The sequence below is a fragment of the Moschus berezovskii genome, chromosome 25 (assembly GCF_049115385.1).
Source record: "Moschus berezovskii isolate FMDL1 chromosome 25, NW_MosBer_1.0, whole genome shotgun sequence".
In the NCBI taxonomy this organism is placed as follows: Eukaryota; Metazoa; Chordata; class Mammalia; order Artiodactyla; family Moschidae; genus Moschus; species Moschus berezovskii.
Window position 1 is genome coordinate 20,376,455 of NC_142484.1, and position 27,014 is coordinate 20,403,468.

Consider the following 27,014-nt stretch of genomic DNA (forward strand, 5'->3'; position numbering starts at 1 on the left):
AGTCAAAGGGAGGGTCTCCAGGACCCTATATGGAGTGTCCGTGCGTGTGTGTGTGTTGCTGTGTTATTTTTCAAAAAGAGGAGGAAAGATCAGCTTTGGCTGACCCAAGTCTCCAAACCACCAGGTGTGCTTTAACCCGAAGTTCAGATGTGAAAGCCCTGGAAATCCAGGCATTCATCCAGTTCAGTTCAGTTCAGTTGCTCAGTCGTGTCCAACTCTTTGTGACCCCATGAACCACAGGACGCCAGGCCTTCCTGACCATCATCAACTCCCGGAGTCCACCCAAACCCATGTCCACTGAGTCAGTGATGCCATTCAACCATCTCGTCCTCTGTCATCCCCTTCTCCTCCTGCCCTCAATCTTTCCCAGCATCAGGGTCTTTTCAAAATGAGTCAGCTCTTGGCATCAGGTGGCCAAAGTATTGGAGTTTCAGCTTCAACATCAGTCCTACCAATGAACACCCAGGATTGATCTCCTTTAGGATGGACTGGTTGGATCTCCTTGCAGTCCAAGGGACTCTCAAGAGTCTTCTCCAACACCCAGTTCAAAAGCATCAATTCTTCGGCGCTCAGCTTTCTTTACAGTCCAACTCTCACATCCATACATGAAAAACACTGGAAAAACATAGCCTTGACTAGACAGACCTTTGTTGACAGAGTAATGTCTTTGCTTTTTAATATGCTGTCTAGGTTGGTCATAACTTTCTTTCCAAGGAGTAAGCATCTTTTAACTTCATGGCTGCCATCACCATCTGCAGTGATTTTGGAGCCCAGAAAAATAAAGTCAGCCACTGTTTCCACTGTTTCCCCATCTACTTGCCATGAAGTGATGGGACTGGATGCCATGATCTTAGTTCATTCAGCAGAGGTTTATCAAGAGTCAACTACATGCAAAGACCTGTTGCTGGGGGTGAGGGGACAGATGAAAAGAGGCAAGGCGTTCTCCCCAGGGAGGGAGGTGACAGTGCAGTGAATCGAGGTTCCTGTGGAGAAGACAGGGGGAAGGATGACTTCCTGTGCTGAAAACCCGAGACTGCAGGGAACGCCTCTTGGCCTCACTGAACTTGTACCCCATCCACCCTGGCCTCACTTCTGAGATGGACCGCCAGGTCGTCTTTGCAGCCAAAGCACCCAGGATCACCCCATCTCACATGCACTAGGTACTGAGACCCAGGCTCTACTTCTGCAAAGAGGCTTGGAAGGAAGCCCTCAGTGGAGCTTAACTGCAGGCAGAGAAACCAATGCCTTTTTCATGGCTGGGTCTTGTCCAGAAGGTGAAAAACATCCCAGAAAGGTGAGAGCGGCGTGAAGAGGGTTGGGGGACAGGGCATAGGATATACACTCCTTGAGACATCAGAAAGAACCGGAAGAATGAAGATTTCTGAGATATTAAAAGGGGCACGGAATCTCTCTTTTTTGGAAAACCTGGAGGGAATAAAAGAAATATGGGCATTTCAAGGGTGTGTTAGGTTCAGCTTTTCTGGGAACTCTGGCAGATGGGGTAATTTTGGATAGGTTGTACGGGTCCTGAAGGCAGGATCGCTTCTGGGGAGCACCAATCTTAAATGCTCCTTGCCCAGAAAAAGCAAACGTCTGCGGGTCTGTAGGGCCAGAAGCCTCCAGAAGGGGGAGCCTGGGGGCAGAGTTTGGCAGCAGAGTTTTCCTCCCCTTTTGGGGGTAACTAGTTCCCTCCTGGGCTTCCCAGGTGACTCAGTGGTAAAGAATCTGCTTGCCAGTGCAGGAGACATGGGTTTGATCCCTGGGTCAGGAAGATCCCCTGGAGGAGGAAATGGCTAACCCACTCCAGGATGGGCAGCGGAGCCTGGTGGGGTGCACTTGACTGAGTACGCTCACAGTTCCCTTCCACCTTGGGTATATATATATATATCAGTCAGTTCAGTTCAGTTCAGTCGCTCAGTCGTGTCCGACTCTTGGCGACCCCATGAACCACAGCACGCCAGGCTTCCCTGTCCATCACCAACTCCCGGAGTTCACTCAAACTCATGTCCATCGAGTCGGTGATGCCATCCAGCCATCTCATTCTCTGTCGTCCTCGTCTCCTCCCACCCCCAATCCCTCCCAGCATCAGAGTCTTTTCCAGTGAGTCAACTCTTCACATGAGGTGGCCAAAGTACTGGAGTTTCAGTTTTAGCATCAGTCCTTCCAATGAACACCCAGGATCGATCTCCTCTAGAATGGACTGGTTGGATCTCCTTGCAGTGCAAGGGACTCTCGAGAGTCATATATACCTTATTCCACAGATGAGAAAGCCATCGCGAAAGCAAAGCACAAGAAGCTCAAAAGGAGGAAGACTGAGGCCACAAAGAGGACTCTGCAGTTTGCATTCTTCTGTTCACTGTCCAATGCATGGGAAGAAGGGTCACTTTAGAAATGTTTGCAGCAGCTGGTGAGCTGCCCTACCTGGGGGTTAAAGAGAGATGGCAAGAGTAGTCTAGGGCTTCCCTGGTGGCTCAGATGGTAAAGAATCTGCCTGCAATGTAGTTTCGATCCCTGGGTCAGGAAGATCTCCTGGAGAAGGGAATGGCAATTCATTCCGGTATTCTTGCCTGGAGAAGTCCACGGACAGAGGAGCCTGGCGGGCTACAGTCCCTGGGATTGCACGGAGTCGGACATAGCTGAGCGACTCACACACGCACACACAAGAGTAGTCTGCACCCAGAAACCAGCACCATCCAGGCTGAGAGGAGATTTTTCCATCTGGAGCCTGCTGGGCTATGGAGCAGGGTCTAGAGGCCACGGGAACAATTTTCTGAGGACCCAGATGGCCTCTGCCCCTCCTCTCCTTCTCTCTGGGGTCACCACAGGCCACTAGGCCACTGCCCTACTGCCCTCTGGGGGCTTCTCCTGCAAAAAACAGAAGGCCTTTTCATCATGGGCTTAAATTTCCTTCCCCACATGCTCAAGCAAGAGCCTCTGGTAACCTGACTCCGGGGGGACGGGGAGCCCACCATCACATCGGAAGCTCTTGCTTTTCTTCACCCAACAGGTGCTCCTTCTTTCCACCAGCTGGACTTGGGGTGCAGAGGGTCCACGGGGGAGCATCCTGGAGAGGAATGTGGGGGTCTGACTTCTCTTGGCCGAGGCTCCACAGTGGGGGTGTGGGGGAACTCCGTGAGCCATCACTGGGCGCCAAGACCTTTGGGGAACCCTGCCTTTCCAGCGCTTTGTTTGGGAGGCTGGAGGGCGTGGGGGCCTCGGAGTATTTGTTTGTGGCCAGCCGCTGGGAGGCTGCTTCGCCCTGTCCAGAGGTCCCAGCCCCCTGTCACCGGACACCAGGGCTCTGGAGGGACACAGCCAAGACTGCAAATGGAGGACACACGAGGAACAGTTTACCACCGAGAAATTTCCCACGTCACAGGATTGTTTTCAATGCTGAGCACCTTTATTAAGGGGCAGCTAGGAAGGAAAAAAAAAGAATCCTAATGCAACACTCAACCCCACAGTGATATCCAGGAAGAAATCATTTGTCACTGATATTATCATCCGAAGGAGCTAAAACTGCCATTTTACAGAGCTCAGGGGCCGAGGGAGGCTGCGTGCACAGATTGGGGGTGGCTGAGGGACGTGAAGGACATCCCTTAGGAATTAGGGAGGAGCAACCCGGGAGCACTCACTCCCTCTGCCTCCTCAGCTCCAGCTCCCCAGTCCCACAAGGTGAGGCTCGACTGGAGCCCAAACTCCAGCTTGTTGACAAACAGACTGAGAAAAAAGATCCAAGCTTGTTAGGAAGGAGCTCATTAGGACTTGTTGACAAGAAACCCATTAGACCAATTAACATTCCATTAACGGCCTGGGGCACCAAGGGGTTAACGCTGCCCAGCAGTAATTGGGCTGGGGTGCTTCGGTTGGGGGCTCAGGGCCTTAAGGATGAGAAACTAAGTCTAATTGGGAACGCTCTGGCCAGCCAGCCCCACAGCATCAGGAGCAAGCTCCCTGACCCCGGCTGACCCTCCCCTGGAGGGTCTGAGGTGGGAGAGGGGACAAAGGGACCAGCTTCCCTGTGGCTCCTCACTGTCCCCACCCCAACTGGAGGCTGGGTGAGTGGCTGGCACAGGACAGGGTGGGGAGATGTTTCCACCCTCTGGGGCACCTACCCTTCTTCCCTCCCTTCCCCTAAACCCCCTGGACCAGGGGAAGGGTTCTGTATTAGCCCTGGGAAGTAAGTCTCCTCTTTTGGAGAGCTTTTCAGTAATATTGCTCTGTCTTACAGAACCTCTTTGCAGAAGCTAGGATCTTTGAAAGCCCAGGGCCTGAAGAAGGGTGGGGAGGGGTGGGAGGGAGCTCTGGCCCTGGGCCTGCCCCCTTTCCTCCCCCCTCCCCCCTTTCCTCCCCAACCCACCCCCATTCGCCCCATCACCCTCCCCACCTCCCCATGCCCATCTTCCCTCCCTCCTCTCCATCCACATCAGGGAATCAGAGGCAGCACTGAGGCGCCCCCTGGCCCAGGAGCCCTCCTATTCTGTCACCCCACACACTAGTAGTATTTTATCATTTTCCTTTCCCTGCTCCAAGAAGAGGCTGTGGAAGTCTGGGCCTCCATTTCCTCACCTGTAAATCCCTAATGATCAGATGGAGGCTGAGCAGGGGGTCAGAAAAGTCTGGGTTCCACACCCAGCTCTGCCACCGCTCTGTGACTGTAGGAGTCCCTTTCCCTCTCGGTCTGCAAAACGAGGGAATTCACTAGAATGTTCCCAAAGCCTTTGCCCAGGGTTAGCACACCACACAAGCTCTGCTGAATAGAACGGAAACAGTTGAAGCTGGTAGCTTCGTTCTAAAGCCTCCCTCGTTTGAGAGTGAAGCAAGGGGCCCCAGAGTCCAAGAGAGGCAGGAAGCCTCCTCCACGCCCCCAGCCCAGGGGCCCCCAGGTGGCTCCCGCCTCCTCCCCCAACCCCAGGCCCGCCCCTCTGAGCAGCTGCCCAGGCCAGGGTTCTGACGTCTAGACAGATTTGCAGGAGGCTGAAATAACACAGTGAACTCAGCAGGAGGGCCCGAAAGTCTGCATTAGTAACCTGGCTGGCTCAACCCTAGGCAGTTCCCTTTATTTTCCTTCCGCGGAGAGCCTGGTCCAAAAGGAGTCTCCGGCCCAGCTCCCTTCCCAGAAGCGGCCTGTAGGTGGCGCCGCGGAGCCCCCGCTTTAATTGCATTATATAATATAACCTGTTTACTAAATCATGTAATCAGTCGGCTTAGGATTTACAGCTTCGGATGTGTACAGAGAATTGGACTTTGAGTCAAATTTAAAAACAAATAAAAATGAGAGGCAGCTGTTGCTGATAGTGTGATATTCATCTTTTGGAAACAAATTCACCCCGCTGCTATAAATTATGCCTGGGGGAAAAAAAATGTGTTGGTGGTGGGAAGGAGTTGGCTACGTCTCCTATGCTGGCAACTCGGAGCGATGAATCTTGAAATAACGGTGTCAACCTGTCACTGATTTCATGTGACTCTGTGGATTTATCTAAAGAAACGCAAGCATGCGTGCACACACACACACACACAAACACACACGTCTCTTTCGCAAAACCACACACACACACACACGTCTCTTTCGCAAAACCCAGTAAAGGTTAGAGACCGCAAGTGGAAAGCTGAGTGGCTAGAGGAACTGGTTGGTCCCCGATCCTTGGTGCTTGGAGTCAGCACCGGGGTGACAAGGCTTAGGCCAGTGTGGGGATAGATGGTGGGAAGGACGGGGGTGAGAGAAATGATGCACCCATGGGAGGGAAGCTTCGAAGTGTAAGCAGGTCTGGTGGAGGTGTTTCAGAGCGAGGGAGAGGTGAAGGGTCCCTGTAGAATGGGAAAGGGCCAGCCCCCAGGAGCTGCCCCCGACCAGCACAGCAAGCGCTGGATCTGGGCTTGCCTGTTCACCCTAGGTGCTCAGGAGCCGGGCGGAACTTCAGGGCCTGGGGTGACAGGAATGCTGTGGCCTAGTGACTGTTGCTTCCCACCCCCGCACCATCTTTCTGACTTTGCAGTCCTAGGGGCAGATAGAATCCTCTCAATGTAATGAGGCCAGGATCAGCGTGGGAGCCGGAAGAGTAATGGTGTTTACAGTGGAGGAAGGATTAGGATTCGCATTCAGGATCATACTCCCCAGGCTCACTCACTGAGCTGAAGGCTGGCTGAGAGGTCACACCTCCCCCATCACCTGGGTCCCAGGGGGTCACTGCTGCCAGCACAGAGCCCATGTCCTGGCAAAACGTCTCAGCCAGAAGGGCCACCTCCCTGGCGCCCCTCTGGTTCCTGCTTGGAACTCTCAGTGGGGAATGATTCTCTACTGACGTGAGAAGCAGCAGAGGTGAAAACCAAGACAGCAGGCAGCTCCGGCCCCCCGTGGTCACCCACAGCCCTCTGCTCTGACTGCCCTTCGCCACCTTTCTGGGCAGCCTGCTTGGGAGGTGGAGCCAGGTCATGACCTCTTGTGACGATGCTGGTTTCCAAGGAACAGAGGAGCCAGTGGGTCCAGCCTGAGTTTGACCAGCCCGGCCAGTTTCAGTCTCCTTGGAAGATGGGAAATCTCCCTCTCTCCTCCTTCAGCCCGTAACCTCCCTTTGGTCTCTGCAAGAGGTCAGAACCATCTGTGGACCGTCCCAGCAGCGAAGTCCTCTCCGTGGCCTGTGGTCCTCCCTCCAGGAGCCTCCCCCTCCTCCTCTCTCCCCACTCCAAGGCCATTTCACTCTTTGTGCTGGAATAACAATACGTCTCCTCTGGGGCTGGGTCCAGGAGTCATTTCTGTGCTCAGGGACCCCGGTCTGGGGATTGGCTACAGCTTGCTGCGAGACCCAGTTCTGGGAGGAAGGGGCTTATAATCCACTCTGGACCCCTCTGTGCCCAGTGTCGTGTGTGTGTGCTGGGGTAAGGGGGGTGTTGGCGGGGCTTGTGACATTCCCTGGGCGTTGCAGGGCTGCTGGGAATCTCTGACCTAGGTCAGTGGCTCTCCTCACCCCTGATCGGGTTTCCAGGGGAGGAGACCCATTCTGCCCCACTGCCTCTCACTCACGGGGGCTCCTGGCACCTCAGTACCCAGAGTTAGGGCTGTAGCTTTCTTTCCTTTAGGCACCCAGTTCCCTTTACTGTTCAACTCGGTTTAAAAAAAAATGGACCAGGGTCAGAGTTTGGAGAGCAGCCTTTACTGTGGCCCCAGCATCTCTCCTGTTCACTCCTGCTTCGCACACAGGGACCAGGAAGTGACAGTCCCCCGCTTTTCTCCCTGCCTTGGCTGTCACACCTTTTCTGGCTTCAAAAAGCCGCTGATATATTTTACAAACTGAAACAGCAATTTAATTCCCCCTGATAGCGGCAATTGTCCATTAGATCTTCCTACCGAGGAGCTTAACAATAATTCCTTTCATCCAACTGCTTGCTTCTTCTTGATCTGAGAATCAATCCCATAAATAGCAGGCGAGAGTCTTCACATTACTCTCCCCCTCCAGCTTTTAGCATTTTGATGAAGATTCTCATCTCCTCTTTAAGTACTTCACAACTTGGTGATTTTTTCCCCCTTTGGTTACTTTAAACAAAATAAAACAAAAAAGCAGAAGGTGGGGGGGAAGCATGCTAGCTATAAGGGTAAGCACAGCCCTGCATTCTTCTTACAGAGAAGTGGTATGTACTTTGTCCTGCTGGAAGGCAGGAGGATGGCAGCAATGACCTCCAAGGGTCACCTCCAATCTGCCTTCAAGCAAGTGCTGCTCTGCCCCAGAGGCCCCATTGGTCTGGCCCTAAATTTCACCCACAGCTGAGTCCTGCTTTTGCCAGTGATGCTCGACTTAGAACATGGTTGCTCTTTCTCTCCTGCCCTGTCTCTGCATCCCAGGAAAGGGGGTCAGAGGAGGCCACCGCTGGTTCCAGGCACGGAAGCCTCTCCCCAGGCCTGTGACCAGGTTCCCGCCCATCCCTTGGGCAACTCTCGAGCCTAGAGATGGGAGTCTACCCTCTCTTTTTCATCTCCAGCCCTCTTCATCTCTATCCAAACAGCATGAGTGGGAGAGGTGGGGAGGAACGGAGACAGGAGAGAGCCCGAGGCCTTTCATTCAGTTATTTTTCTTGTCTCAAACGTGCAGGCAGTCCTAGGGGTCTGGGGCAGAGGAGGGCCCTGCAGCTCTTCCGTGGGAGCAGCCGGGGTGGATTGCCAGGGCAGCTGGGAGCCCTGGCCAGCTCCCCCAGGACCCCATCACATGCTCCTTGTCTGCACACATACATAGAGAGAAACAAATCTAAAAATGAACCCAGGGACTGAAATCCCCCTCGACAAACCTGAATCCCAGGTTTATTATTATTTGTCGAGAGCTGACAGCAGCCGCTGCTCGGGAACTGAGCTGAGAAAACAACACGGGCTGGGCCCCTGAGGCTTGCAACTCAGCAGAGACAAACAGCTCAGATGGAAGGAGAGTTTCTGCTGTCCTACCTGCCTGCTTCCTCCTATCAGTCAACTGCCTTCTCGGAGGCAGTCACCCGGGAGGCCGGCCCTCCCTGGGAGCCAGGAAGAAGAATAGAAGTGAGGGGCTGGAATGGGGGTGCAGGGAGGGGTCTGGTTGGGGGAGTTCCCAGAACTAAGGGACCCAGGCACCTATCAGGCATGGCACCTGAGATGCTCTCAGATTCTCCTGGAAGCAGAGGATGCTAAGAGGGTCAGCCAGGCCCCCTTTCTCTCTGAGAAGTACTGCACCACATTATCTGGCTGGATGATATCTGGTTTCATTTTTAAAAACTGCCTCCAGAGGGAAAAAAAGGGGTCAAGAATCGGGGCTATGAAAGCAAGTAGTCCTTTGGGCTCAGTTTATCATTGAAAAGCCACTCATCCCCGATATTTCCTGACTCAGCCCATAGCTGTCCTCACTCTGGGCCCTCGGTGAGCCCATGAGAAAAGACAGGGGACCAGGTAGAGTCCACAGCAATGTGGTCAGCTTGTGGGAGGAAAGGGCACCTGCCGGGTGCCTTGGTCCTCACGGCTGTTTGGAACTAGAGCAGGTACATTGGCTCCGTGTTCCTGATCTGTCAGAAAGGCAGCCCTGGGTGATAAAGGAAGGGAGGATGGCATCCTCCATGTGAAAGGGGGTGATGCCGGGCAGTCATCCCTGGGTCTCGGCATCCAAGCCCCAGCTAGCAGACAAGCCCCGTCTACCTCCCAAGAAATGCTTTCTCTGCTGGCAAGGTCCTCTGTGTTACACGACCACACCTCTGCCTGCATCAAAACTTTGCTCAAAGCCTTCTCTTCCATGAAGCCTCTCTTCACGTTCTACTCCAGGACCATCCTCTCAGTGGGAGCCCTGCCCTCAGGCATGTAGCATGATTTAGCACTACATATGTTTCTATGTCCTGGAAAGCCTACTTCCCAGTTAGGTCTCATCTTGCCCACTGACTTCTATGTCCACAGCAGACAAGATCATGGCCTTGCCTTGCTTTTCCTTTTGGGGAAAAAGATCTGTGCAATGTGATTTTACAAGGTCTGCCTCCTTATGGAGGGCTTCCCAGATGGCTTAGTGGTAAAGAATACGCCTGCCAATGCAGGAGATACGGGTTCGATTCCTGGGTCAGGAAGATATCCCTTGGAGAAGAGAATGGCAACAACTCCAGAATTCCTGCCTGGGAAATCCCAAGGACAGAGAAGCCTGGCAGGCTATAGTTAATGGGGTGGAAAAAGAACTGGATACAACTGAGTGACTAAATAACAATAACAACCTCCTTACAGAGCCTGGATAGACATAAAACTTCCTTTGGTTTATTGTTGAAATGTCAAACAGACCAATAAATCTAAGGATACTAGATACTAGGACTTAAAGAAAGGATAAATCTTTAAGTCCCAGCAGTCATTTACACCTTAGTGAGAATGAGTTTGTTTCCCTGGAGCCAGTTTGCCCTGGAGTGAGATGATAATCCAGAATTATTAACAACATTGACTCACTGAGCCCTTGCCATGCACCAGGCATTATGTTAAGCTACTGTCACAGAAAACCCTATTTTATTTTTCCCAGCAACCATAAGGTACAGGTGTGATAGTTGTCCCCTTTCAAGGATGTGAACACTGAGGTTTGGAGTGGTGGAGAGAGTTTTCACATGTGACACGAGGCCTGATTTCAGAGTCTGAACGTTTAACCTAGAAGTCTGGGATGGAGGCGGGGAACACCAGTGGAGCCCTGGAAATGGAACAGAAGAAAGATAAAGCTGACTGTGCAGAAACTACCATCTCGAGTCAGGACACCCAACACAGGCGGTCCCTCACTTCCACGTGCCCTGAATGTCAAAGGGTCACATCGTATCGACACACCTAAATGTCACCCGTCTGCCAAATTTGGGCTTTTGCACCTCACTAACAGGCACATACTTTATGCCTGTGGATGGTGAGGCCTCTTAAACAACAACTGTTCATTTCCGTCAGTCCTGTCTTCTCTGGACAGCAGGGTGTGTGCAAATTCATTTAAACACTGTATTGCATTTGCTGTTATTATTGTATAAAAATGAGTGGAAGACAGGAAACAAAATGCTGCTAACAGCCATGAGAAGTCGGGGTCTCACAAACACGATGCAACCAAGACAGATATGCTTTCATGAGTGCTGAGAAAGGCAGGTGTGAGCCTCCCTTGGGGACTCACCAGACTGTGGCTTCAATTATGGAGGGAAAGAACAAGATTTGAGAACGACTATGAAATGACGGAATACATGGTTGAAGACTGCATGTAACAGGCGATCACGTGTCTCAGCCATGGGCTCAGAACCCTGGGCGCTGGTGCCAGGCGGGGGCAGGGGCTGCCTGTGCCCTGATCCCTTACCACGCAGGCAGCTCGGGGCCAGGTTCTGACTCACGTCAGCTGGGATGCCGGCGATATCTCCCTTCTGTGTTGCGGCCCAGGTGGGGTGGGGTGGGGAGGGAGGGGGCCTGCAGTCTACTTGCTCCCTGTGAAGTGTCTCTGCTTGGCCTTCTTTCTCTGCCCTACCCATGGTTTTCCAAGGACCACCCACAGCTGCAAAGAAGTCCCTGTTCTGGAGGGAAATATGCCGTGACTCACAGGCTAAGAGGCACCTGGCTCTATCTGCGGAAAGCCTGTCTGATGGAACAGGACTGGCTTTTATTCAGGTTAGGGGCACCCCATGCTCAGGGAGCATCCCTTGACATAGCTCCCTGAGTCCTAACTTTATCCCCCTGCAAAAGCCCCTTCCCGCAAACCTTCCTTTCAGAACTGCCTGCCCCCTTCTTCTCTCAGCCCAGAGAGGTTTCAGGCAGCTTCTGAAGGGGTGACCAGCAAAGACATCTTTGCTGTCCAGCAACGGGATTATTACCCACAGTCTCCAAAGCAGGAAGCAATTAAACAAAAGTGCAGGGGGCTAGAGCTCTGTTCTGCATCCCCCTGGCCCCTGCCAAGCTCCATTCCTTCAACCTCCAGCTTTGAAAAAGGGTCAGTAGTTCTCGGGTTTCTAACAGGGAAAACTTGAGTCATACGCTGGCCCTTTCTACCGCACTCAACCAAGAAGTGTTTCATATTAGCAGCGGGTGTCTTTGAATGCTAGCCGCTTGTCCGAAAATTATAACTTGCCTCAAATGCTGCCCTTCGCAGTGACGACTAATTCCCTATCATTGTGGTCTCGGTGGAAAGAAATCCTGCCTTCATCAGAGAAATTTTGTGGACTTGAAGTTCAAGTTGTGCTTCTACTTGTGCCAGTTAAGACAGACCCCATGGAGGGCAAGGTCAGGGCGGGGAGGCGGGGAGGTGGAGACAAATTCACACAGTGGACTCTGGACCTGGGGGACCAATTAGGATACTTCGATTAGAACAGATAATGACCTTTTGGGATCTGAGCGCTTGTTGATCTGGGTGTTCCAGGGTCTGGCCCGTTCAGGGAGAAGGAGTGAAGCATGTCAATTCCCAGTGTAGAGATTTTATCCAGAGCAGAGTGGCCTGGGCAGGACAGGAGAGAGGAGTGTGAGGGGTCTGCTCCCAGAGCCCATCGCTGGGGAAGGGAGGAGGAAAAAGTGAGAATTCTCAGCCATGATGGCTCCCCAAGGGCACAGGTGGCCTCAGGCTGGGGAACATCCCCAGTATCCACAAGCCTCTCTGATCTCCTTTTTAGGGCCTGGCTATCTCAGGTCAGAGCATCTGCTCTGCAGCCCTGGGAAGAGAAGTCTGCTGTTTCTTTGTTCTGGAATTCATAAAAGTGTAAAAAAGGATCTCACCTAATGAGGCCCTTGCCCTGGTCAGGGATTATTTCACGAGCAGGAGCTATGTATGCTCGTGAGCTGAGATAGTCTGGGGAGTGGGGGGCATGGGCAGAGGGAGATGAAGAGAGAAGGAGGCCCGATGTAAAAATGATCAGGAAGGTCAAGGAGAGAGGTCCCCAACAGGATCAATGTTCAGGGGATGCTGATGAGATCTGAGGTTTCAGAGACATGTCTGTCGCTGGAGGCTGGCCACTATGGCTGCCCTAGCTTGAGCTGAGCGTTGTCCTCACTCCTTACCCTTAGCTTCTTCCTCAAGGCCAGGGGCAGTGTTGGACGCAAGGCTCCAAAGCAGACAGTTCAGAGCAGTTTGCCGGAGGGCTTGCAGAGCTGTGGTGGGTCTGACTGCTGCCTAGAGGAGAGGTACAGAGGAGAGAGCGATCCAGAGATCCTGTCCGAGGCCACAGACAAGCTGAGTGGGGGTCCTACCTGGAAACCAACAGTCATTTACTAAGCACCTGCTATGTGCCAGGCTCTGCAAAGGGCCTTGGACATCCCAGAAGGAGAAAACAGAGATGAGTGGAATAAATAAAGATATGAAATGAAGCAAGATAGATGACTTCAGATTTCAAGGGATCCCGAGGGCTGAGTAAGAGAAATAAAAAAGGAGCAAACCAAATCTCAAGCCTCAGCACACAGTGGTGGAAATTCAGAACTTTAAAAAGAAAAGAAACTAAAAGTGGATTCTCACTGCCAGACTGGAAATAAGATAGTGAAGCAGCACCTTCAGGATCTATGAAAAAATGGTGTGGAACGTTGCTCTGAGTTCTGTCAGTCAGGTTCAAAGAGAAGATCAAGTCTGTTTGGGATACATGAAGACTCAATTTACTCCCCTCCCATCAATATAAAAATAACTAGAGGTGATATTTCAAAAAACAAGGAGGCTGGAGGAAGAAGACAATGGAAAACAAAACAGACCTGCAGCCCAACGGGAGGAAGGCAGCTGGAAGGACTGAGGGGTGGGCGACAACCTCACTGGGGGCTCAGGAGAATCTAGGCAGTGGCCAAGTGGTGAAGACAGGATTCCATTCCTTTTCCTGGGGTCAAATCCCAAGAGTAAGTTCAGTGGCTGAATAACATTTCCACCTTGTTATCATCCTATAGACAAGGCCTGGAAAATTCAATGGACTGTATAGTCCATGGGGTCGCAAAGAGACAACACAACTGAGCGACTTTCACTTTCACTTTGGGGTTTCCCTGATAGCTCGGTTGATAAAGAATCTGCCTGCAACGCAGGAGACCCTGGTTCTATTCCTGGGTTGGGAAGATCCCCTGGAGAAGGGAAAGGTTACCCACTCCAATATTCTTGGGCTTCCCTTGTGGCTCAGCTTGTAAAGAATCCGCCCGCAATGCAGGAGACCTGGGTTTGCTCTCAGAGTTGGGCAGATCCCGTGGAGAAGGGAAAGGCTTCCCACTCCAGTATTCTGGCCTGGAGAATTCCATGGACTATATAGTCCATAGAGTCACTAAGAGTCGGACACGACTGAGCGACTTTCACTTCACTACCAACCTATAGTCAACACGCGGAGGGACCCACAGCTATTTAACAGAATAAAAATCTTCTAAATCTTATAAAGATAGCACAAAAATTATACTAAATAGTATAACACTATGCACTCTGTAATATATATGTTCTGTATTATAACTATTGACTAAAAATAGATAATATCAAATATAGTTTGATCAAACTAATATAAATTGGAAGGAGAAGAATGTGTGCTTGTTCCCCCAACTTCCACAGCAGATCATTCATAAATAAATACATACATTAAAAAGGGGGACTGAGGGAATTTCCTGGTGGTTCAGTGGATAAGACTCCCAAGTTTCCACTGTAGGAGGTACGTGTCCAATCCCTGGTCGGGGAACTAAGATTCCCATGCTCCCCAGAGAGGCCAAATAAATAAATAAAATATCTTAAAAAAGAGAGAGACTGACACATATTGTATGACATAATAAGCAACCACGTGTGTACGTGCTCAGTTATGTGACTCTTTGTGACCTTATGACTGTAGCCAGCCAGGCTCCTCTGTCCATGGGATTCTCCAAGCAAGAATAACTGGAGTGCGTTGTCATTTCTTCCTCTAGGGGATCTTCCCGACCCAGGGACTGACCCTGTGTCTCCTGCATTGCAGGTGGATTCTTTACCATGGAGCCACCTGGGAAGTCCAATAGTGTTAGTCGCTCAGTCGTGCCCGACTCTTTGCGGCCCCATGGACTGCAGCCCACCAGGCTCTTCTGTCCGTGAGATTTTCCAGGCAAGGATACTGGAGTGGGTTGCCAGTGGCCACAAAATCAGCTAAATCAGAAACTGTTTCTTGGGGTTGACTGGATGGTGGACTAGAGGGTAGAGGTGAGGGAAAGAAGGAAGGATTTTTAGAATACTACGCAGCAATCAAAAACAATAGACTAGATCGATTTATCTTGACCTGGAAAACTCTCCATTATATAGCCTAGTTTAAAGCAAGTTTTTAGAACAGCATTTGAAACTTAAATCTCACTGTGTTCAGTTAAACACCCAAACTGATAAGATGCAATAAGTGTCCTCAAGGAACCCTCCCTCTGCAGCCCCTCTCTGTTCCTCTGCTCTGCCTCACCAGTTTCTGCTTCTGGAACATCTCCCTCGCTCAGAACTTTGCAAGATGCAGATCTCTTTTTATGATAGGGGAGAGGTGTTTTATGTATGTTTCAAGTCACAAATGCAAGTTCTTGACTACAAGTTGTAAGTTCAAAGATGGACCTGGATGAAGCTGCCCAGGAGATGAAAGCTTCACGCACAAGTAACTGGCCAGGGGGAAACCAAGTGGGGAAGGGAAATCTGAGAATTACAAACGCCGAGGCTAAAAGGCATCTCACAGAGCTCCCGTCCGCGTTTCACATTCACAGATAAAGAACATACGTGGGGCGTGATGGAAGGTCAGTGTATTGAATTAGTGCCCAGAAGAGGGGGAGTTGGGCTTGTTACCAACCAGAGGCAGGAAAGAAGCCAAGAGATGCTGAAGCTGGAGCAGGGGCCTGATGCCAGCGCCCTGCAGAGGAGCCCATAGGGAGATGGTGGGGGGTGCGGTGTGTGGGGCTGGGATCCACTTCAAGAGCTGTTCATGGAGCAGGTGGCTTGACTTTGGGGAAGACCAGGGCAAAATCAGACAGGATCACACTTCCTTAGTGTCCACAGAAGCTGGAAAGACGCAGCTTCTATGTGGGCAGGAGGGGACATGCTGGGGAGGGTCTGGGAGCATCCATCGCGTGCAAGATGTGCATGAGATGCCCTACAGTAGTTCTGGCATTTCATCCTCACACAAGCCCTGCAAAGTAAATGCGGTTGTCCCAGTCCATCAAGACAGTGACTGTTAGAAAACCTAAGTCATGTAACTTGCCCTGAATTCCGCAGCCAGCAAATGGCAGAGCTGGAATCTGAAGCTGGGCTGCTTTGTTCCAAAGTCCCTGCTCAAGGAATCAGAGGGCATCAATCAATGTGCGGTCACTCATTGCTAGGAAGAGTGTCTTTCCCAAACTGGGATAAACTAACTCTTCTCACTTCCCGAATCCTATGTATGGACTCAGGCCCTCTGCCCAATCCATGAACACCCAGGCACAACGGCTGGCTCTGGGGGACTAGGATTCACTGGCCCAGTGGGACCCTGAAAATTCCCACCTCGGAGGAGAACAGGAGTTGGGGTTCCCTTTCTCCCAGCCCCGAGCCCTGACATTGCTTCTGAGACGTCTGCCCTGACAGAGCCTGCTATGTCGGCCGTGGAAGGAGATGCACTGGGATGGAGCATGAACACAGAGTGGACAAGAGAAGCTGGAAGCCTGGACCCTTGGCTTTTGGTGCTCAGCTCCACACCTGCCCTGCTCCACCCGCCGGGGCACCTCATTGCCCCAGCCCCCACCCCCAGATGCTGTTCGGCTCTCCCACGTCTCCCTAGGCACCTCCACCCCCACGGAGCCTCTGACTTCAGAAGGAGGCAGGCCCACGAGAGTATGTATGTCAGTTAGGGGTTGTCGTTGACACGTGGAGATCATTAACGAGGCTTATTTTTAAATTGTAATTGCAAAATGTAAATGCTCCCCAAACTGATGTGTAATTGCTACCCCCTCCACCCCAGCCCTTCCCCTCTGGTGCCAGCTTTGCAAGGAGAGAATTAGAAAATAAAAAGGGGGTGGATTATGTAAGCAAAATGATTTTAAAAAAAGAGAGCGAGAGAGCTAAGAATTTAAGTGAGACAGCTGGCGGCTCCCTGATTGCCACACTTCCAGCATTAGCTGCAAAAATTGTCCTTGCCGACTGCACCCACCCAAGCAACAGTGTCAACCGTATTGAGTCCCAGAACAGAACAGACTGGTGGTCCCTTGGCAAGATGGTTCAGTGGTCAGTGTGAGTGTGTGTGTCCTCTTCAATATCCATGACATTTCCAGTTACCTGCCTCTCTCCTTCTTTTTCTCTTGAGGGAAACAAGTTTTGTGAGGAATCTGGCAATGATTCAGTTCAGTTCAGTTCAGTCGCTCAGTCGTGTCCGACTCTTTGCGACCCCATGAATCACAGCACACCAGGCCTCCCTGTCCATCACCAACTCCCGGAGTTCACTCAAACACATGTCCATCGAGTCGGTGATGCCATCCAGCCATCTCATTCTCTGTCGTCCCCGTCTCCTCCCACCCCCAATCCCTCCCAGCATCAGACTCTTTTCCAGTGAAAAAAAGACTGGATCCCAGATGGAAGTAGTAAAGAATCTGCCTGCCAGTGCAGGAGACTCGAGAGACACAGATTCGATCCCTGGGTCAGGAAGATCCTCTGAAGAAGGAAATGGCAACCCACTCCAGTATTCTTGCCTGAGAAATCCTATGGACAGAGGAACCTGGTGGGTCACAGTCCATGGGGTTACAAAGAGTCTGATGTGACTGAGTACTGAGCACATATTGGCTCACGAAGACTAGGAAACTAGAAGATCGTGGTGGCCCTAACACATCAGGGAAACTTACAAACACCCCAGCAGGGTCCTGTGGATTTGGGGTGGTGGGGGTGGAGCCCATCTCATCATGACAGATCCAGCCCTTATCATGGCATACTGGAAAGAAAAAAGACTTGTTTTGGATAACTGGGTTTCTAAACCCCTGCCTATACCGCTACTTAGGTCTGTGAGATCATCAGGTTACTTAAGGGGATTTTAAAAACCCTATCTGATAAGAGGATTAAGTGAGATTTCTCTGCTTATACTCTCTAAGAAACTAGTTCTCATAGTTCATCACACACATCTTGGATGCAGTTTCCTCTGTGTTCATCAGAAACACTGGGGGCAGGGTATAGATTCTCAGTCTAAACCTAGACTCACAATTTGGGATCTCTGGTGTGAGGTCCAGGAACTGAGTTTTTCACAAACACCCCTGGAGACAAGGCTGGCTCCAGAGAACTGGACAAGTATTACCATCATGGGTGTGAGCAACAGCCCATCCCTCCATAGCAATAAGAGTTTATTGTTCACGGAATATGTAGAGTAAAACAGAGGTACACAGGGACAACGCATAGCTCTCGCCCCATCCTCCAGGAGCCAAGGAGAAACAATACAGGGTTGTGTGTTCTGAGGTCATGTGCAGTAAGTGGCAGCTAACGTGACCAACCTAGACAGCATATTAAAAAGCAGAGACATTACTTTGCCAAAAAAGGTCCGTCTAGTCAAGGCTATGGTTTTTCCCATGGTCATGTATGGATGTGAGAGTTGGACTGTGAAGAAAGCTGATCGCCGAAGAATTGATGCTTTTGAACTGTGGTGCTGGAGAAGACTCTTGAGAGTCCCTTGGACTGCAAGGAGATCCAACCAGTCCATTCTAAAGGAGATCAATCCTGGGTGTTCATTGGAAGGACTGATGCTGAAGCTGAAACTCCAATACTTTGGCCAGCTGATGCGAAGAGTTGACTCACTGGGAAAGACTCTGATGCTGGGAGGGACTGGGGACAGGAGGAGACAGGGACGACAGAGAATAAGATGGCTGGATGGCATCACCGACTCTATGGACATGAGTTTGAGTGAACTCCAGGAGTTGGTGATAGACAGGGAGGCCTGGCATGCTGTGATTCATGGGGTCGCAAAGAGTCAGAACACAACTGAGCTACTGAACTGAACTGAACTGAACGTTATGGGCTGGTTCTCAAGGTTTTCAGAAGAAAAGACAATCTGCCTGGAGGGTTTGCTAAGTATTAGTTACTCAGTTGTGTCTGATTCTTTGCGAGTCCATGGTCCGTAGCCCATCAGGCTCCTCCATCCATGAGATTCTCCAAGCAAGAATACTGGAATGGGTAGCCATTCCCTTCTCCAGGGGATCTTCCCAACCCAGGGATCAAACCTGGGTGTCCTGCATTGCAGGCAGATTCTTTACCATCTGAGTCACCAGGGAAGCCTGGAGGGTTTAACCACGTGTTAAAGGATGGAGAACGTGTCTTACTGTTGGGTGATCCCGGCGGCCTCTAGGAGGGCCCTCAGGGCACTCAGTCCTCTCCTCACTTCCAGCTGGGCCAGCAATCCTTCCTGTTGACCAGAACCAGGGCACCTGTGAGAACGGGCAGAGCAGTGCTCAGAAGGGAAGGCTAGAAGAGCAGGGATAAAGGAGACCCCACTCTGTACCCCATTCTCCCAGGCTGGTGGTGCAGGATACACTGTGTGCTCTGCAGACCTCCTGATACACGACCATTCAAGCCCCTCTCCTCTCTGGGTGTTCAGACCCACCGAGCCGTGTTAGAGTCCAGCCCTTGTCTCGGCGGGAGATGGCCTGTGGTTGCCCATCTGGTCTCCTGGCACCAGACAGCCCCTCTGCCCCAAGTGTGGTCAGGTCACTGAGTGATTTGTGAAACCTGGGGAAGCACAGCTGGCTTCTTGCTTTAAACTGTAGGGGACTCAGAAAGAGTGGCAGTTGCCACCTGCTCCGATGTGTGGAGGAGTTTCAGATGCCTCCCCAGCGGACAGGCTTCATCTGGGGGTCTCAACACTGATGGTGGGAGGAGGGCACTGGTGGGCAGCAGGAAGGAAGAGTCAGGAGGGCAAAGGACCCAAAGCAGTGCAGAACAGCCTTGACCTAAAGGGGGCTTCAGCTGCATGACTTATTTATTATTAGATTTGTTGGTGTTCAGTCACTCAGTCATGTCCGACTCTTTGCAACCCCATGGACTGCAGCACGCCAGACTTCCCTGTCCTTCACCATTTCCCGGAGTTTGCTCAAACTCATGTCCGTTGAGTCAGTGATGCCATCCAACCATCTCATTCTTTGCTGCCCACTTCTTATCCTGCCCTCAATCTTTCCCAGCATCAGGGTCTTTTCCATGTAACCCTATGGAGTGTAGCTCACCAGGCTTCTCTGTCCATGGAATTTTCCAGGCAAGGATACTGGAGTGGGTTGCTATGCCCTCCTCCAGAGGATCCTCCTGACCCAGGGTCTCCTGCATTATAGAAGGACTCTTTACCATCTGAGCCACCAGGGAAGACCATAATTAGATTCAGTTCAGTTCAGTTGCTCAGTCACATCCGACTCCTTGCAGCCCCATGGACTGCAGCATGCCAGGCCTCCCTGTCCATCACTAACTCCTGCAGCTTGCTCAAACTCATGTCCATTGAGTTGGTAATGCCATCCAATCATCTCCTCCTCTCTTGTCCCCTTCTCCCCCTGCCTTCAATCTTTCCCAGCATCAGGGTCTTTTCCAGTGAGTTAGCTCTTCACATCAGGTGGCCAAAGTATTGGAGCTTCAGCTTCAGCATCAGTCCTTCCAATGAATATTCAGAACTTATTTCCTTTAGGATTGACTGGTTGGATCTCCTTGCTGTCCAAGGGACTCTCTAGAGTCTTCACCAACACTACAGTTCAAAAGCATCAATTATTAGGCGCTCAGCTTTCTTTATGGTCCAACTCTCACATCCATACATGACTACTGGGAAAACCATAACTTTGACGAGATGGACATTTGTCAGCAAAGTAATGTCTCTGCTTTTTAATATGCTGTCTAGGTTGGTCACTGTTTTTCTTCCAAGGAGCAAGGGTCTTTTGATTTCATGGCTGCAGTCACCATCTGCGGTGATTTTGGAGCCCAAGAAAATAAAGTCAACCACTGTTTCCCCATCTATTTGCCATGAAGTGATGGGACCAGATGCCATGATCTTAGTTTTCTGAATGTTGAGCTTTAAGCCAGCTTTTTCACTCTCCTCTTTCACTTTCATCAAGAGGCTCTTCAGTTCCTCTTCACTTTCTGCCATAAGGGTAGTATCATCTGCATATCTGAGGTTATTGATATTTCTCCCAGCAATCTTGATTCCAGCTTGTGCTTCATCCAGCCTGGCATTTCGCATGATGTACTCTGAATATAAGTTAAATAATCAGGGTGACAATATACAGCCTTGACATACTCCTTTCCCAACTTGGAACCAGTCTGTTGTTCCATGTCTGGCTCTAACTGTGGGTTTTTGACCTGCATACAGGTTTCTCAGGAGGCAGGTCAGGTGGTCTGGTGTTCCCGTCTCTTTAAGAATTTTCCAGTTTATTGTGATCCACTCAGTCAAAGACTTTGGTGTAGTCAATAAAGCAGAAGCAAATATTGGTCTGGAACTCTCTTGCTTTTTCTGTGATCCAACGGATGTTGGCAAATTGATCTCTGGTTCCTCTGCCTTTTCTAAATAATTAGATTAAAATGGATTAATTTTGTTTCTCAACATTTGAAATGAACCAAAATGTTAAGAAATGAGTTTGGTGGTCAGCATTGGTATAAGGCCTGGCCTGACACTTTCCAAACACTTCAATTTCTCCTTATGGATCAAGTTGCTAATTTGACTCCAATTGAGGCTGTGCTTGGGGCAAGGATGACAGGGGGTCATGGGATGGGGATGTTTGGGAGGCAGGGCAGCTATACCTGAGCTTTGTTTTCAGGGCAGCCTCAGGGACCACCTCCAGCCAAGAGCCCCAGCCCTGCAACCAGAGGTAAGTGTGTCTTTAACATTGATAATTCCTTCCTAGTTAACACCATCTTAGTCTCCCTGTAAAAACACATTTGCACCTTAGTAAAGAATGTAATTAACTAGTGACATGACAACAGGAGGAGCTAAACAGTGGCTGGGCTGGGAGCTGCACTGGGAAATGGAAATTCAGACATTTGCCTGAACAAGACTTCCCTACTTCCTTCCTGGGAGTAGTGCGTGCGTGTGTGTGTGTGTGTGTTTGGTGTGCATGCACTGCTGGGAGGTGAGGATGGCAGAAGCGCAGCATCCTGGATCCTGAGGGGTGCATGAATTCCCAGCTGCAGGCCCAAGGAAGCAGGGGAGCTGGGAGATGGGATGAGCTGAGAAGAGCTCCAAGAACAGGCAGGGTGGTTAATGAATTTCCATGAGCAAAATCTGGGTTGAAACAACCCCCTTCCCCACCCTGGACTCAGATTTCTCCGGAGGAGAGATGGTGGATATGAGACATTCAAAGCGGCAGGAGGCTCTGGCCCCCTGGCCACAGACCAGAGAGGATGCCGTGAGCACCAAGGTACTGCTACCCCAGGCCACTTCTTCTCCACTGGTCTTGACTGTGACTTCTGTGAGTGACTCCCAGTTCTCTGTCCCCACCTTCAGGCAACAAACCTGGGGGACAAGCCCACTTCTTCCCTCCCTAAGCCCCACCTCATGTCTTCCTCCTGTCACTTCCCCACTTCCCATCCCTTTCCAGTCCAGGCGGAAGATGGTCTCCAGCCTTTCTGTTAGGGGAAGCACACTGATTGAAACCGCCCACCCTGGCCAGGTACCATAGTAACCATTTGCATGAGTTGTTTTACCACAGGAGGTCCTGGTAAGGAACACGGGACTAATAAGCCTTCACCAACCGGAAGAGTTCAGGAAAGGTCAAAATGAGATACCACATGTCTGACCACCTCCCAGAATCCTCTCTGGCATTCATCTCCCAGAATCCTCTCTGGCATTCATCTTGGCTGAACAAGGCAGTGCACCACCAGTAAGGACTCTTGAGTCAGAATGATTGGCTAAAGACAACCTGGAAATTAATTCCATCACCATAATACCCGAGACTGCAAGCCATGTGACTGAGCTGTTCTCCTGGGTTCCCTTACCCTCCTGCTCTCTGCTTGGGCGCCCTTTCTCTTGCTTTATCAGCATATGTGTCTCCTCAGACAATTCATTTCTAAGTGTTAGACAAGAGCCCAGTTTCGGCCCGGGCTCCCCCTTCCTGCAACATTTCCACTCTCCTTCCTGGTCATGCGGGCCAAGTCCCTCCAACTTGTGAGCCACCTCCAGGCTACACTTCCCAGGCAGCCAGTTGCATCCTGCATCCATCCAGACCCCGCCTGGGATGGGTGCATAGCTGTGTTACCTCCCACTCCAGAATCCACAGTGACTCCCTCCTCACAGGCGCCTACAGGTCAGTCTCGCTGCAAACCACTCTGCCTTCTGGGCTCAGCGTCTACCCTTTACCTGTAGACTGTCTACCCTCCAACCACTCACAACACCTTCCATTCCCCAATCTGCCCCACAACCTCCCACTGTTCTCAATGCCCCAGTTCTACATTTCTACCTGAAAGGACCCTCACCATTCTTCAGTGTTCAACGTGAACATTCTGGCTTTTTCCTCTGCAGCCAGCTGTCATCGTATCTCCTCTGTGTTTCCTAGGAACACGCTGCTTGTCATCTTCTGAAAGCTCTCGCCACATTCCGTATCATGGTCTAGTTATCTTACGTGTCCCTCATCTCTTTCCAAGCTGGCGGCTCCTCATAGGCAGAGACCCTGTCTTGCATCCATGTAATTGTTCAGTTTACAAAGTACTTTGATATGTAATATCTTCTTTAACTCTTTAAACAATCTTTACAGGGCAATATTTCAATATAATGGCTTCCCAGGTGGGTCAGTGGTAAAGAATCTACCTGTCAATGCAGGAACTCACACTGGATCCCTTGGTTGGGAAGATCCCCTGGAGAAAGAAATGTTAACCCACTCCAGTATTTCTTGCCTGGAAAATCCTATGGACAGATGAGCCTGGTGGGTTATAGTCCATGGGCTTGCAAAGAGTCAGACACAACTGAGCAACTGAGTATGCAGGCATTTCAATATAGTAACAATTTTTATTACCTTTACAAAATAATATATGTTTATTGCACAAAATAGATAAAGAGGACAGAGAATTTTTTTTTTTTTGGTGGTGTGTTGCAGCTTGTGGGATCTAGTTACCCAGCCAGGGAATGGACCTGGGCTCTGGCAGTGAAAGTAATAACTCCTAACCTCTGGACCTCCAGGGAAATCCCAGAAATTTTAAAGTGAATTGTGATCCTGTCATACAAAGATAATCACAGTTAATATGAAGGGTAAAACCCTTCTTTCTTCAAAACAGCATCATACTATACATATTGTTTGTTCTGGAAGCAGTTGTTTATATTTAGCAGCATACCATAAATACCTTTGCGTATAATCTTAGTGACTATGTGGTGTTCCATTTACAGATGTACTACAATTATCCAACCAATTGTCTATTATTTCCAGTTTTTGCTACTATAAACAAATAATGCCCATTCTTTTATTTTTTTTTAATAATATACACCACTTTTTAAAGCCTCCACTGAATTTTACAATATTGTTCCTGTTTTATGTTTTGGTTTTTTTGGCCAGGAGGCGTGTGGGATCTCAGCTCTGCGACCCAGGGATCGAACTCACAACCCCTACATTGGAAGGCAATGTCTTAACCACTGAACCACCAGGGAAGTCCCATAAAGCCCATTCTTATGGCTGAGTTTTGCTCCAGACTTGATTATTATCTTAGGAGAAGTTTATAGATGTGGAGTTGCCAGATCTAAAGGGATATTCATTTAAAAGAATATCAACTAAGGACTTGCAGAAGGTCACATGTTTTTACATCACATCTGCAATTTATGCGGAATGCCTTTTTGCCTGTTGGGTAGTTGATCTCATTGTATCAAGGTGGATATCAAGGCTGAGCAAAGTCGAACATCAGACTTGCCTAAGAAGACAAGCTGGCAAACAGCATGCCTTCTGGCTCTGGACATTTCGCTCTTCCAACCTCCCCACCTCTCTGCGTTCTTATATTTCCTACCAGCACAGAGGGAGAGCCTGCAGTGTAAATGCTGCGAAAACCCTGGGCTTCCTGAAGGACGAGGCAAGGTGATGTGTCCTGGGTAGTGGGGTGGGCCATTCCTGGGGGCTCAGCTCATGTCAGCCTCCCCTGCCTCGTGTCCCAGGGGTCTGAGACCTATTTTGGCAGAGGACAGCTTTGTTCTTAGGTAGACTTTTAACTATTGCCTCCTCCCTTCTTCTGGGCAGATGCAAACTGCTTCAGTGTAGACTCCACGTACTGAGAACCTACCATGTGTTAGGGCCTGAGCATGCAAAGCTGAAGTGCACACATACACACTGAAGCTCTCCATATCTCAGAGGGCATAACTTGTCGAGCGTGGATGCTGTTGCTGCTGGTTGTTGGTCCCATTGCCCCTCCTCTGCCAAAGCCCTCATTGCCAGGGGCAGAGCACAGGGCCCAAGTCAGGGTTGCAGAAGGAGGCTGACCTGCCCCCCCAGTGTGTCCAGCAGCCCCTCTTTCTAATTGCAATCCTTTCTGGCCCTGAGGGGCCAGAGCTCCCTCTCTGCATCTCGCTGCAGGTCTTGCTTCTCTTTCTGCTCCAGCTGTACTTCTGTCCCTGCCCTCACCCCTAACACAGCACAGAGGGGAGTCACACCAGTTTAGGGGAAGACGCCAACCTTGCCCCACTTGGGGACTAATAAATACACAGCCGAGAGGGGAAGGACAGTCCCCGGTGATGCCCATGTGTCCTATGCAGGGCACCGCTTCAGGGCTACAATACACACAGATTTCCCCTTTTCCAGAACTGACAACTGCCTAGTTCCCACCAGCCTGGAGAAAGCTTCAAGGCAGAAAGAGAGTCTGTCATCTTTTTCTGTCACTGCCGTCTCTTCCTCTGAGCATAACAGGGCAACTCACAGGGCAGAAGGGCCTGAGGAGAGTGAAAGACAGTCTGGGCCAGGGGGCAAGGCCATCCTCCCCAGTGCTCATGCCCACCTTGCCCTGAGGAGGGTCCCATGTGTGCCTTTTTAGATCTTTCCAGAGAAAACTCAGTCCCCTTTGTTTTGTCACCATACAAAGTCCTTCTCCTCTAGAGGCTTGCAGGCAGTCTGTAATACTGCTGCCCTGACCCCGGGGCTGGGCTGGGGTCCAATTAACAGGCAGCTGGATAGGCATGGAGGTGGACAGAGAGACAGATGGGGAGACATGAGCCCATGTGACCCAATGGCCAAGATGCTTAAGGGACAGGAGGAACCAGGACCTTCATCTTGAAGAAAAATTCCCTCTGTCCCCACAAGATCCCCAAGGAAAGCAGTGGTCCTACCCCCGATTTTTAGCTCTGGTTAGGCCCCTCCCTACCTCCCTGAGGCATTTAACCAGGGCGCCCTCTGACCTCTGATGGATGGCAGGCTTCCCTGGAGAACACCTTTGCCTGTTCAGCGGGTCTGATTTACACTTTTCAGATGAACAGGGCAGTGCTGAGGACTGAGCCTCTGGAATTCTGGCCAGACACCCAAACCAAAGGCCTGCCCCTGTCCACTTTAGGGAGCTGCCCCACCCTGGTATCTGTCCCACGAGCAGAAACACTGGAGTATTTGTCCTCATTGGCCCAAGAGCCTTGAGAGAATCCATTCTCTCTGGAGACCCTCCCAGGGCCTGTTTTTGCATAGGGCAGCCATGTGATTTGTCTACTAGGACCCTCGGCATTTCCCCAAAGATAGAGGTTCCTCCCACCTCCCCACTGGGGTGGCTGGTTCCAGCTCTGCCAGGAGCTTGCTCTTCATTGTGGCACAAAACCCTCCACCTCTGAATTCCAGTCCATCCCCATCATCATCACTCTTCATCACTGCTGTCTGCATGCAAGAGGTGGGAGCTGACACCGTGACCCCATTCTCACATGACCCCATTTTCTGACTGCTCTGGAGCAGCTATCAAACTCAAACATCCCAGCAAAAGACTCAGAGTTCACCAGAGCTGTGAGGACCATCTCAAACAGACCAGATTCCAATCCTCTAGGAAGAGAGGGCCTCCTTGGAGGCTAAAATAGTTTACAGGCTTGTTTATACTGTTTCTCCCCTACTTAGAAGTCTGCAATGACCAGCCAGGGTCTATGAAGACAAAATTGAAATTTCATGGCCTCTTTTCTTGTCTTTCATCATCAACCCCAACCTACTTATCTTACCTAATCCCTTGGTTTTTCAAGCCTGAGCCTTTGCTCCGGCCATACCAGCCTGCCCTATCTCACAACTGAGCACACGCCATGTCTGGGCCCTCTTCCCTGCTTTCTCAGCCCACCAGGGCTGCCTGGCTGGTGGCCCTCCTTCCTCTGCGATACTCAGGTCCTAGCCAACCCTCAAGTCTCTGAATTTCTGCAGCTGAGTGAAGTCAAATTCTTGCTCCTCCATCCTATGATTGGCCCTGAATCTTACTTTATTTTGGCCCTTATTTTGTGAACTTCTGCTTTCCCTGTTTGTCTAAATCTCAATGGCATCATAGATGTTTGAGGACAAGACTGGTGTCTTTGGGACTTGCCTGGTGGTCCAGTGGTTATGACTCTAAGTTCCCAATGCTGGGGGCCTAGGTTCAGTCCCTGGTCAGGGAACTAGATCTCACATGCTGCAACAAAGATTGAAGATCCTGAGTGCCTCAACTAAGACCCAGTTCAGTTAAAGAAATAAATATTAAAACAGAGAGAGAGGCTAGAGTCTTCCATTTCTCTTATGTCTCCTATGT

The 27,014-nt window shown here is 50.6% G+C and overlaps 1 protein-coding gene across 3 annotated transcripts in view; it reads right to left on the reverse strand.

Annotated features, from left to right (window-relative positions):
* PKNOX2 (PBX/knotted 1 homeobox 2) overlaps window positions 1-27,014 on the reverse strand; it is a 296,299-nt gene that overhangs the window by 88,696 nt on the left and 180,589 nt on the right. The window contains exon 3 of one of the 3 annotated variants that reach the window (XM_055415936.2): window positions 18,671-18,775. The exons of 1 other annotated variant lie outside the window; for it this stretch is intronic. The gene's annotated coding sequence lies outside the window, so the exon portion shown is untranslated. The remainder of the gene's footprint in view (window positions 1-18,670; window positions 18,776-27,014) is intronic. One more of the 3 variants, XM_055415937.2, reaches the window with a different exon arrangement.